Genomic DNA, 12,386 nt, shown 5'->3' on the forward strand with positions numbered 1-12,386 from the left:
AAATAAGCTCAGAGAACAGGAAGTGGGTTCAAAACCTGGAGCTAAAGGTGATGAGAGGAAAAGCTTTTTTTATTGTGTAGAAAATGATTATGATCTGGAACTCAAAGCCTGTATGGATCATGGAACTAAACAATCTGGTCTTTTATAGATGGAATTCTAAGTTCCAAGTAAATTAATCATCAAAGTACATATATGTCACTATGTACTGTACAACCCTGAGATTCCTTTTCTTGTAGGCAACCACAATAAATACGAGAAACACAATAGAATCAATGAAAGACCACATCCAACAGGGCAGACAAACAACCAATGTGCAAAACAACAATGAAGTGTGCAAATACCAAAAGAAAAAAAAAATAACATATGTGTTTATAATGATGATGATAATAATAATAATAATAATAATAAGGAAAAACATACTTACTAGGAATAGACGTTCCAAACACATAGAGAAATCAATAAGTGAAAAACAGCAGAAATATGCTGAATTAAAAGAGGAAATTGAAAGACTTTGGATCATGAACAGGGTATACATTGTTCCAATAATAATATCTATAACTGGTATCATTCCAAAGGCACCAAACAATAGCTTTAAACAATATCTATGTAAGTCTTCAGAAAGCCACAATACTAAACACCACTAGAATAGTCTGAAAGTTCCTAGCAATTGTGAAATGAATGTGCTTGCCTATGCCTGCACCCCAGGTTTTATCAGCCTGAGCTGAGAAAAAATGTTTTTAAATTTTTATAATAATAATATTAATAATAAATAAGCAGAAAATATCTTGAGTATGAGATTAAGTGTCCTTAAAAGTGAGTCCATAGGTTGTCGGTTAAGTGATATCATCCCCTCTAGAGCCTGATGTTTGAGGAGTAATAACGGTCCCTGAACATGGTCGTCTGGATCCTGAGGCTCCTATACCTTCTTCCTGATGTCAGCAGTGAGAAGAGAGCATGGGCTGGATGGTGGGGTTCCTTGATGATAGGTGCTGCTTTCCTGCCAGTGTTCCACTCAATGGGAGGGATGCAAGTACAAGAGCGATTGGTGGCACTACAGGAAATAAGAGGGAAGAGACAATGACAAAGTTGTTCGACCATGAGCTGATGTAGACTTAAAAAGCCAAAAATCCTCCTTCCGTGCCATATTAATTTCATGATTTTATAACCTGTTGCTATGCAGTAAAGGATTCTAATTGACGTGTTCCTTGATCATCTATCCAGACTGGGAAATCTTAAACTTTCTCTCTCTTTGCCATTAGCACATGTTGTTAACTTTCCAGGATTTCTTGCAAAACCATTCTTTTCTTTCAATATATTGAGATTTATATTTAGCTCTATTAAGTGTCAATAATGAGTTTTACCTGCACTCGGTGGAGAAAGACACTACACAAAAGATTAAGCAACTTCTAGTGGAAACAGTCAAAATCACGAGAAGTTAAATACCCCAAACATAAATACTCCACGATTAAGGTCATGCCTTCAGCTAACACTGATTTAACCTACTGAATTCCTTTCCTAAATCACGCTATCCATCCCCACTACTTTAAGAGTTTCCCTAAAACCGACCTTCTTAAGTAAGCCTTGTTCACCAAGTCTTACCTCCTTATGTGTCTAACTGTTAGGTTTTGTTAGACAATTGCTTTTTTGAGTTGCTCTAGAAATGGACCAGGAAATAAATTCAACATTTGGAGCAGAATGATGGGGCATAATTTTGAGAGGCTTTGATCGAGTATCCTTTTCACATGGTCAAAATGTCCAGTACTAGAGGGCATGCGTTTAAGGTTAAAGGGGGAAAGTTCAAAGGAGATGTTCAGCGGAAGTTTCCATTACACAGAGGACACCTTTAGAGGTGGAGGTGGAGGCAGATACTATGGAGGCATTTAAGAGGCTCTTCGATAGAAATACGAAGACAGAAGTGATTAGCTGCCATCATTTTTATTAATTTGGCACAACGTTGTTCCCAGATTCAGAATTAGAATCAGGCTTATTATCACTGGGGCTGCACGGTAGTGTAGTGGTTAGCACAACGCTTTACAGTACCAGCGACCTGGGTTCAATTCCTGCCGCTGCCTGTAAGGAGTTTGTATGTTCTCCCCATGACCATGTAGGTTTCGTCCGGGTACTCCAGTTTCCTCAAACAGTCCAAAGACATACGGTCAGTAGGTTAACTGGTCATTGTAAATTGTCCCGTGATTAGGTTAGGATTAAATTGGGAGAATTTCCGGGCGGCGTGCCTCAAAGAGCCTATTCCGTGCTGCATCTTAATAAATGAATGAATAAATAAGTAAACATATGTTGAGAAATTTGTGGTTTTGTGGCAGCAGTGGAATGCAGTACATGAAATATACAATAAGATATGATAATACAGCATACTGTATATATGCCCAATCTACCTGTCCTGAATGCGGAAGAACTTTCAAAGCCAAGATTGGACTCATAAGCCACTTGAGAGCCCATAAGTAGATCAACAGAACGAAGACCATCATCCTCGACCTCGAGGGATAGCCGCGACGATGATATGTATTATACACACATATATTCTGCACAACACACACCAAATGCTGGAGGAACTCAGCAGCTCAGGCAACATCGGTGGAAAAGAGTAAACAGTCAATATTTCATGCTGAGACCCTTTTTCAGGACTGGGAGGAAAAGGGGAAGATGCCAGACTAAAAAGGTGGTGGGGAGGGGAAGGAGGCTAGCTGGAAGGTGATAGGTGAGGCCAGGTGGGTAGGAAAGATAAAAGGTTGGAGAAAAGAGAATCTGATAGGAGAGAAGCGTGGACAATAGGAGAAAGGAAAGGAGGAAGGGACATGGGGTGGGGGAGTGAAAGGCAAGTGAGAAGAATTTACTGTGTGTGTATGCCTCTTGTACCTTATATTTATTGGGTAACACAGATTCAAAGATTTTGACTTGACAATCATGTTTTTGGGATGGGAAATGAAAATTTCACTGATTTCTTGAAACATGAAATACAATCTGCCAGATTTAGCTATCTAATTGTGATTCCTTTTCCAAAGGCATAAAGTGTATTTGGTAACATGTACAGTCAGTGGCCACTTCATTAGGAGCCCCCCTGTATTTTTAGAGAATCACATACTCAATATTTTAGGAACAGCTTCTTCCCCTCTGCCATCAGATTTCTGAATGGTCTTTGACTTCAGGCACACTGCTTCACTATCTTCCCGCTCTTTTTGCACTGTACTGTATATATAGTGACACTGCTGATCTCCTGGGATTGTCACACTCAACAGTCTAGAGTTTACAGAGAATGGTGCAAAAAACAAAACACACACAGAGAGTGGCAGTTCTGTGGGTGAAAACGCCTTGTAGATGAGGGAGGTCAGAGGAGAATGGTCAGACTGGTTCAAGCTGACAGGAAGGCGACAGTAACTCAAATAACCACATGTTACAACAGTGCTGTGCAGAAGAGCATCTCTGAATGCACAACATGTTGAACCTTGAACTGGATGTGCTGCAGCAGCAGAAGACAAGTAACATACACTTCAGATGAAACTGAGTCATAATAATAAATAAAATATACTATAGATTTTAGATTTAGATTCAACTTTATTGTCATTGTGCCAAGTACAGATACAAAGTCAATGTATCTATTGGGTAATATCTATTGGGTATTTATTGGGTAATACATATTCCAATGCATTTAGCATCTGACCAGAAATGCAAAGAATAGTGTTATTTACAAAATAACTGCGAATAAAAAAAGTGCTACAGCACACAAATATAAGAGTACTGAGACAGTACAATATGGGTGTAATACTGCTTAGCGCTGTGATGAGAGGTTCAGCAGTGTCACAGCCTCAGGGAAAAAGCTCTTCCTGTGCCCACTGGTGCGGGAGCGGAGGCTCCTGTAGCGCCTACTGGATGGGAGGAGAGTAAAAAGTCCATGGTTATGGTGAGATGCATCCCTGATAATGCTTTTCGCCCAGCCCAGGCAGCGTTTACGGTAGATGTTCTCAATGGTGGGCAATTGGGTGCCAATAATCCGCTGGGTCATGATATTTCAGTATATATATGTGAGATGAGGGACTCTGTTGGTTAGAGTTAACCATGGATATTGCATCCCAGCTGTCTAGATACGCAACCCTGGGCAGTATGATATAGAGAGTAAGCTGTTGTCCTTGTAGCAAGCTCCCGCTCTCCACGCATCTGATGAACCCAAAGGATTGGCAGAGACTGATACAATCTGGTACCAGCAGCATCGCAGGAGTTGCCCATCAGCATTGAACTCAGTGCAGGACTGCCTCAGGGACTCCAGATCCGGGACTCTCCCTCAGGGTTTACTCCCAAAGCCTTCCCTCTATGAGTGGGTATAGCCGCAAGGTAGCGGAAGTTTGAGATCGGAGTTTTCCTTCTCCTGGGTGACCTGTCAACCATGGCTGACAAGCCCCCTCTGCCCGAAGTGACTGGTTTTAAGGTGCCACCTTTGAGCCTTCTGCTGTCAGTAGAAATGGTTCTGCTGGGCTAAGCAGCTAGGCCACACGTGAAGGGCAGGAGATGAACTTGGTTGTCAGAGGCTATTTGAGGCGCACACCATTGGGAGCATTTAATAAGTAGTGGGAGCTTGTCCCCATTCCCAAACCCCTTACCTGCTATAATAACAAAGATTAATATATGCAGTATACATATACATATTTATGTGTGTGTATGTATGTGTATATAACTATACACACACATGCATACATATAAAGTGTATATACTGTATGTATAAGGTACTTCCTATTTATTTATTGGGTAATACATATTCCAAGATTTTGACTCCAAGAAGCTAATAAAGTGGCCACTGAGTGTAGGAAGCAATCGAGAGAGCAACAGTGATAAACACACTGAAAATGAATCCCGCTGCAGTTCTGGATCACTGAGTGAGCTTGCTAGTTTTTGTTCAGCCATGGGAAGCAGGAATCTTGCTGAATCGGTTTCATCTGGCATTGAGTTGGCAGCGCGCCACACACCACATGCCAGGCTGCAGGTGCAGCAGTAGTTTCTGTGAAACACGTGGGAGGCCAGGAACAGCAGCTTTTCAGTCCATGATCAGACAGACCCTGGAGAGGGGCCATGGACACTCAGGATGGTGGGACTTTGGGGCTGGAGAATGAACGGGGAAGACGGTACGTTCCCTGGTTTGTGCATGCAACAGAAACACTTTTGTAGATGTTTTCAAAGGCTGATTTTCAGAGCAGCAACTTCAGATGGGAATTTTTCAGCCAAAAGGGAATTACCGGGTGTTGCTAAGATACCAAATATTGTGTACACATCAGCTCCGCCTAAGGCTATGTATATCTCACTCACACTGTATACTGGGCGTGTACAAGCTCAAATAAGACAGAAAACCACTCTGTCTACAGCCGCCTTAAGAAATGTTTATGCCAAGTTAGTGTACTGAGATTGACTTTTGGACATTATAGACAACCCCTATCTCCTCAACTTTAAGGGCACAAATTCCCCAGAATGAGAATTTGCCAAATCATAATTTTGAACTAAATAGAGTGTAGGGTGTTCAGGATCATCAGGACGCAGGAGCAATAGGCATAGGCAACAGAAAGTGAGCCCAGAGAGCTCATGATGAGGCACTTCAGACATTTATTACACTATTGTGTTTTGTGATTTCAACGATATATTTGCCAAACTTTTTTGACTGCTTTAGTCTGAATGAACCCCTTGTGTGCTTTCTTAAATGTGGCTCTTGCAGAAAAGATTGGAAAAGTAAATTAAAACGCAAAAAGCTGGAAATTCAGCATCACCAAAAAAGAAACAGGTTTGATGCCTCGGGTCATAGATACCAGAGATCCTTCAGATGCTGAAAATCCAGAGCAACACACACACAAAATACTGGAGGAGCTCAGCAGGCCAGGCAGCACCTAAGGACAGGAATTAGCAGTCAGTGTTTCAGCCCGAGGTCTTTCATCAGGACTGGAAAGGAAAGGGGAAGAAACAAGAATAAGAAGGTCGAGAAGATTACATCTTCTTCAAGCCCTTTACCTATTCTACCTATCACATCCCACCATCCCACTTCCCCCTCACCTATTTTAATCTATCACCTGCCAGTTTATACTCCAGCTGCTCCCCCCACTTCTTATTCTGACTTCTTCCTCCTGGTGTGCATGTTCATTGACAGTGCCTATATGGAACTCTACTTCATTGAGAGATTGAGGAGATTTGGTATGTCACCAAAAAACTTATGAACTTCTGTAGATTTACAGTGGAGAGCACTTTGGTTGGTTGCCTCACAACTTGGTATGGTAGCTGCAATGTATAAGATTGCAAGGGACTTCAGAGGGTTTAAACTCAGCCAGTTCCATCTCAGATACATCCATCAAGGCCAACTTCAAGAGGTAGTCCATCAAGAAAGTGGAATCCTTCATTAAAGACCCTCACTAACCAGGACATGCCCTGTTCTCATAACTACCATCAGGAAGGAGGCACAGGAGCCTGAATATCCACACTTAATGATTCAGGAACAACTTCTTGCCCCTCAACCATCAGATTTCTGGGTGGTCCATGAACCCACGAACACCACTTCATTATTCTATTTTTATTGAACTATTTATTTTGAAATTTGTGGTAATTTTACGACCTTGCACCATATTGCTGCCATAAAACAACAAATTTCACATCATTTAAGTCTGTGATAATAAATCTGATTTTGATTCTGGTGATAGTATACATGCTGTCATATTGTGGACTCAATGTACACAGTAAAGAACGGATCTCCTCTCCACTCAAGTTCGATTTCAAGCTCAAATTCAAGTTTATTGCCATTCAGACATATATATGGACAGAACCGCCAAATGAAAGAATGTTCCTCCCGACCAAGTGTTCCCAACTTGGGGTCCACAGATCCTTGGTTGATGGTAGGGGGTCCACGGCATAAAAAATGTTGGAGGCCCCTGCTCCAGACCAAGGTACACAACGCAGTATGTATAACTCACACTCAACACATAAAGTAATATTACATGTACAGTACACCGCCAAACGAAACAATGTTCTTCCAGACCAAGGTGCACAGCACAGTACTTAGAACACACACACAACACATAAAGTAATATTACCACAAATAAATTAACAAATAATAATACAAGTTAAAAAGCAAACAGTACAACGTTACTTGTGCTTCATAGGTGATGAGGTCTGGGTGGTGACAGTGAGTTCAGTAGTCTCACAATCAGAAGGAAGGAGCTGTTTTCCATCCTAAGAGTCCTTGTCCTCATTCCTGTGGTAAAGACAGCCCAGAGTTTTACTTCAATGTGACAATTTACAGGCTATTTTCTTATCAACTATATTACAGTCGGTTCTTTTTCCTGTACATTAATCACGCAGCTCAATCTAGATAAACTCAAAGCCCAGTTTCCAAGGATCGTTATAGTTGGTTTGGGAACGCTGCAAACTGGAAGTCTCACTCCCACAGTCCATTTGAGTACTTGCTCACTCGAAACAAAACCAACAGAAAGCACTTCACATTCAAGACAAAATGTATACTTCACAGTGTTCTGGCACACTTAAGTGGCCAACAGTTAACTTTCATGACAAAAGGAAGAGCAAAAACCGAAATCCTCCAATTCTTGGGATATCCTTCGTGTTTGTAGTTCTCTGGGCAATGAGTTTCACTGCTTGAATCACGGCACAGAGCTAAGTGTCTCTACCTGCACTGATACCTGGATCTTCAAATTTAGGATCAGCTCACCCTAATTAAATGGGAGAATAACTGGGGTGAGTGGGGGAGGGGAAGCTAGGTGATCTAATCTCAGTCCTATTTCTCACCTTTTTCTCATACGTCTAGGCAAAAAGGCTTCATCCAGTAGATGGTTACTGGAGAGAAACTGACAGAAAGAGAGAGAAAGAGAATATAAGGCAGATAGTCAGAAACACATAGAGACAGAAAAACAAAGAAAGAGGCAGGAAAACTGGGAGAGAGAGATAAAGAGAATGAGTGAGGAAGAAAGAAAGACTGAGAAAGATTAAGGGAGACACTCTGATAGACTGAAAGACAGGAAAACATACAGACAGTAAGGAGAGAGAGAGAGATGAAGGTTCAGAAATGCTGAGAAACAGTGAGGGAGACACTCAGGCACTGTCACACACAGAGATAGACTGATAGAGTGAGAGAGACAGTGACAGAAAGAGAGAGGATGAGAGTGTGATAGACAGGCTGAGAGATACAGACAGATAGAGTGAGATACAGTGAGAGAGTGACAGACAGACAGAGAATGAAAAGAGGAGAGACAGTGAGAGAGGCAGGGAGATGCACAGATAGGGAAAGTGACACTGTGAGAAAGAGATAGCAAGTGATGAAGAAAGAAAGAAAGATAGGGAGAGGGAGAGTGAGGGAGGGAGAAGAAGGTGTATAGGCAGGCTAGTGAATTTTAAACTGAGAGATTTGCCACCGCTGTCAGTGGAAAGGAAGTGTATATATGCCTGGAGTAGGGAAGGCAGGAGTCCTTGTCGGAGTGTTGTTCCAGTAAGGTTACAAAAGCAAAGCTGAGTGAGGCATCAGGCAGGGGTCTGGAACAGAAATGCTCCAATAGGAGTTGAATATATTGGTCAAAGCCCATTTCCCAGAGTCACCACACCTGGTCCCACTCCTCCCCATTTACTGGGCCATTTATAGCACATTGATCTCATTGGCCCACCACTGTCTGTTTCCAGCACAGGATGCAGGTTTTGAGTATACTTGGAGATCCTGTGCCCAAATATTTTATTGTCCTTGGCCTCCAAAAACATTGGAAAACTATTAAAACTGAAATATAACATTCTTTTTTAAATCTTGGCACTGTTATTTCCAATCCTGAAAAAACATGAAGAAAATAGATGCGAATTATAAAGTTGGTTAACTCTTCTTCGATTTGCGCCAGTCAATTTTGATTGTCAAATTTTCAATTTTAAATTGAATCAAAATTGAATTTTGATTCAATTTAAAATTGCACATCGTTATTATTTGACAAAGGAGAGACTGTCTAAAATATTTCCTAATGTTAATAGTTAGTGTGATAGATGTAAAACTGAGATAGCTACATAGACACATATGCTTTGGACGTGTTCTGTACTGAAACAGTTTTGGAAATCTACTTTTTCTACAATTTCTAAAGCTTTAAAAATTAATTTACAACCTAATAAATTGACAGTTTTGTTTGGTATAATTCCTCAATATATTCATGGTATTTCTATATCAGATCAATATGTAATTGCATTTAACAAGAATTCTGCAGATGCTGGAAATTCAAGCAACACACATCAAAGTTGCTGGTGAACGCAGCAGGCCAGGCAGCATCTGTAGGAAGAGGTGCAGTCGACATTTCAGGCCGAGACCCTTCGTCAGGACTAACTGAAGGAAGAGTGAGTAAGGGATTTGATTGGACAGTTGATTGGCAAAAGGGATATGAGAGGATCATGGGACAGGAGGTCCAGGAAGAAAGACAAGGTGGGGGGGGGACCCAGAGGATGGACAAGGGGTATATTCAGAGGGACAAAGGGAGAAAAAGGAGAGTGAGAGAAAGAATGTGTGTATAAAAGTAAGTAACAGATGGGGTACGAGGGGGAGGTGGGGCATTAGCGGAAGTTAGAGAAGTCGATGTTCATGCCATCAGGTTGGAGGCTACCCAGACGGAATATAAGGTGTTGTTCCTCCAACCTGAGTGTGGCTTCATCTTTACAGTAGAGGAGGCCGTGGATAGACATGTCAGAATGGGAATGGGATGTGGAATTAAAATGTGTGGCCACTGGGAGATTCTGCTTTCTCTGGCAGACAAAGCGTAGGTGTTCAGCAAAGCGGTCTCCCAGTCTGCGTCGGGTCTCGCCAATATATAAAAGCCCACATCGGGAGCACCGGACGCAGTATATCACCCCAGCCGACTCACAGGTGAAGTGTTGCCTCACCTGGAAGGACTGTTTGGGGCCCTGAATGGTGGTAAGGGAGGAAGTGTAAGGGCATGTGTAGCACTTGTTCCGCTTACACGGATAAGTGCCAGGAGGGAGATCAGTGGGGAGGGATGGGGGGGACGAATGGACAAGGAGTTGCGTAGGGAGCAATCCCTGCGGAATGCAGAGAGAGGGGGGGAGGGAAAGATGTGCTTAGTAGTGGGATCCCGTTGGAGGTGGCGGAAGTTACGGAGAATAATATGTTGGACCTGGAGGCTGGTGGGGTGGTAGGTGAGGACCCCAAACAGTTTCCTCCCTGTCTTTTCCTTCTCCCTGGGCCTCCTGTCCCATGATCCTCTCATATCCCTTTTGCCAATCAACTGTCCAGCTCTTGGCTCCATCCCTCCCCCTCCTGTCTTCTCCTATCATTTTGGATCTCCCCCTCCCCGTCCAACTTTCAAATCCCTTACTCACTCTTCCTTCAGTTAGTCCTGACGAAGGGTCTCGGCCTGAAACGTCCACTGTACCTCTTCCTACAGATGCTGCCTGGCCTGCTGCGTTCACCAGCAACTTTGATGTGTGTTGATGTAATTGCATTTGTTACATTACTGGCTAGAAGGGCTATTTTATTAAAATGGAAAGATGCTTCTGCTCCCACTTTGATACAATGGTTCTCTCAGGTGATGCTATGTCTTAGTTTGGAAAAAAAATCAGGTCAAACTTTTGATCCTCGATTTGACTTTGAGAAAAGGTGGGGCTCCTTTGCCTGCTACTATCATTTGATTTGAGTTAATTAATATGGTTCCCTTCTGATTCTTGGGTAAATGGATTTGGTTGGTGGATTGATGTCTTTTTTTTATAGAAGCTTGTATGGCGTTTGGCTCCGGGTTTGTGCTCCAAATGGTTTTTTTTTCTCGTTTTTTTTTTGTTTGTTATTTGTTTTTTTTTGTTTTCGTTAGTAGGGGTTCTTTTTTCCTTCTTTCTTTTTCAAAAAAAAAGTTTTAACATTTTGTTTTTTTTAAAATTATTATTATTGATATACTGTTTAGCTTGGTTAATAGTTTGACTCTTATTATACATATTGATATAAAAAAAAGAAAGTAGATGGAAAGAAATTGACCCCATTGAAGAGAAGATTGAAGAGCAAGGGGACAGGAAAAGAAGAGCCAAAGGTGACAGGTGAGAAATCTTTAACACTGTAGGTATTGACAGGGTAGAATATACAGCAAAGGAGAGAAATGGAGGCGTTCAATTGTATCCGAAGGGAAAATCTGCAGGGCTATGGGGAAAGTTGATGAAGTGGAAGGAGCTGGAGTGTTCTCACACTGAGCTAGTACAGACTCAATGGGCCAAATGGCCTCCTTATTCTATATTTGGTGGTTCTGTAACAAAAAAAATAAAAGTAAGGAAAATGCAATCAAAAGTGCCTAAATACAGGTTTAATGGAAGCAAAGTAATTAAAAACAAAGACTTACCTTCCCTATTCCCTTCTGCTCTGCAGAATAATATTCCCCATGAAATGAATAGGGTTTCAGTTCCTGTGAAAGGTCTGCCCATGGGGAGCGAGACTGCGACAGAGTGAGCTGACAGGTTCACTCCCCCCACCTCCACCACAATCTGACAGTCGGTTCTACATTTCCAGCGCACGCGGGTGGGGGGTGGGGTGGGGTTCACTTCAGTTTGAGCGGGTGAAATCCGGCAGTTCCATTGAGAAACGCAGTCCAGATGGGTCATAGTCCCTTTGTGGAGAGTTGTTTCCACACACCTCTCAACGCTGACCTCCCTCGCTCAGACAGAGATGAACAAAGGAAGAGAGCATCAATTGCAGCTCTTAAATAGCTCCAACGTGCACAACTGTTGCAATTTGAAAAAAAAACCAAAAAAAATTGTTCGACAATCATCTCGGATTGCAGAATACTCTGCTTGTCATTTGCAATAACACGAAGCAATCAATTGTGCATCTCCAATTACCTGCTGGGTAGTTCATCAAACTGCAAAGGAACCACTAAAATCAAAGTGTTGTGCATTAGTAAAAGAACTACCAGTTGGTGTAGTGTCTTCGTACAGTCTCTGCAGAGCCACACATCATCTGTGTTTGCAATTAAAACGAGCTGCACTAAGCGGATATTTAAGTTAAAAAAAAACAACACGCACTGGGAAGCTCTTGGATCAATATAGCCTTTGCAAAGCATCTGATCATTTAACTATGGCAATATTTAATATCCTAACTGATGTGATGTCAAACAAGGATTAACTGTTGCCTTTATGTGATCTGCTCAAGTACTAAGACTTGCCCTGGTAAAAGATATTGAAGGAAATTGCTGACTAAGTAGGAAGGTTTCACTGTTGTAAATGGAGCCACTGAAGTATAAAATACAGTAGTTAAAAAATAAATTGACTGCAATCAAGAAATGTTTGCCTTGTGGAGGATTGAAACAAACACTTTCGGAATTTTGTGAGAAATCATAAACATCAAAGATTCTGTAGATGCTGGAAAGCCAGAGCAACACACA

The 12,386-nt window shown here is 41.8% G+C and overlaps 1 long non-coding RNA gene across 1 annotated transcript; it reads right to left on the reverse strand.

Moving 5' to 3' along the window:
• Positions 1 to 595: 595 nt before the first annotated feature.
• LOC140209441 (uncharacterized) lies at positions 596 to 11,643 on the reverse strand. The gene is made up of 3 exons (XR_011888983.1): positions 11,349 to 11,643; positions 7,127 to 7,231; positions 596 to 1,051 (listed from the first exon to the last, which is right to left on the reverse strand). It is a non-coding gene; the product is annotated as an uncharacterized lncRNA (long non-coding RNA).
• Between the last annotated feature and the right edge of the window lie 743 nt (positions 11,644 to 12,386).

The sequence above is a fragment of the Mobula birostris genome, chromosome 14, assembly GCF_030028105.1.
Source record: "Mobula birostris isolate sMobBir1 chromosome 14, sMobBir1.hap1, whole genome shotgun sequence".
In the NCBI taxonomy this organism is placed as follows: Eukaryota; Metazoa; Chordata; class Chondrichthyes; order Myliobatiformes; family Myliobatidae; genus Mobula; species Mobula birostris.